Here is a 1,329-nt window from a genome sequence, read left to right on the forward strand (position 1 = left end):
AATTGTGGTCAATGTCATGAGACAAAGTGTATGTGAACTGCTGTATGGAAAGTGCATTTGCTCTGTAAATTTTCACCCAAATCACAATAAAAAAATAAAAAGAGGACCAAACACAATATTTAGGAAATACTAAAATAATAGTAATGAAGGAAGTGATAATATGATTCAAAAACAAAATGAGCTCAGCACAGAAAATTATATGGAACTAAGAAATCAGTAACACCACAAAAAAGCACATAACAAAATGACAGCAACAAATTCATAGTTGTTGATAATTACACTGCCAAAGAGTAAAAGAGAACCTACAGGTAGGGAAAAAATACTTAACAATGACATATCCCACAGGGGACTTATCTCTAAAATTTATAGAATAGACAACTCCAATACCTCAACAACAAAAAGACAAAAACTCTAATTAAAAAAATGGGCAGAAGACATGAATAGACACTTCACCAAAGAGGATACTCAGGTGGCCAGGAAGTATATGAAGAAATGCTAACAAACATTAGCCATCAGAGATACCCAAATCAAAACAACAATGAGATACCATTTGGCCCCAGCACTAATGGCAAAAGTTCAACGAGACAGAAAATAAATGCTGGCGAGGATGTGGAGAGATTGGGACTCTCATACACTGCTGATGGGATTGTAAAATGTTACATACACTGTCAAAAGCAGTATAGAAATTCCTTAAAAACTTGGAATTAGAAATTGATCCAGCAATCCTATTACTAGGTATATATCCTAAAGAAGTGAGAGCCAGGACAAAAACAGATATATACACACCCATATTCATCACAGCACTATTTACAATAGCAAAAAGATGGAAACAAACTACATCCACGTCAACAGAAGAATGGATAACCAAACTGGGTACATACACACAATGGAATACTATGCAACACTAAAGAATAATGTAGAATCTGCAAAACAGGGTAGATTGGAGGACATTATGCTGAGTGAAATAAGTCAATCACAAAAGGACAAATATAGTATTAGTTCATTACTATAAAAAGTCAAGGAAAGATTTATATATGGAAGGAAACTTTCTTTGTTGGTGATCAGGCATAGAAGGGGAGAGGAGGGAATACAGGGGAAAAAATGCACTGACCCATGTCACATTAGTTTTGTGAATTTCACTGTATATAAATTATATTTCAATAAAATGTATTTTTAAAAAAGATAGCCCTTCCTCAGAAGGAAGTTTGGGCACTCTACTTCCGTAGTGATACTGCCTCGGATACCCAAGGAGGGGTCGCTATGAATCAGGTCTGACTTGATGGCACATAACAACAACAACAGGGGCCATAGTCTCAGGGGATTCACCAG

This window comes from Orycteropus afer, unplaced genomic scaffold (genome assembly GCF_000298275.1).
Source record: "Orycteropus afer afer isolate SDZICR_OR568_19922 unplaced genomic scaffold, OryAfe1.0 scaffold00327, whole genome shotgun sequence".
Classification (NCBI taxonomy): domain Eukaryota; kingdom Metazoa; phylum Chordata; class Mammalia; order Tubulidentata; family Orycteropodidae; genus Orycteropus; species Orycteropus afer.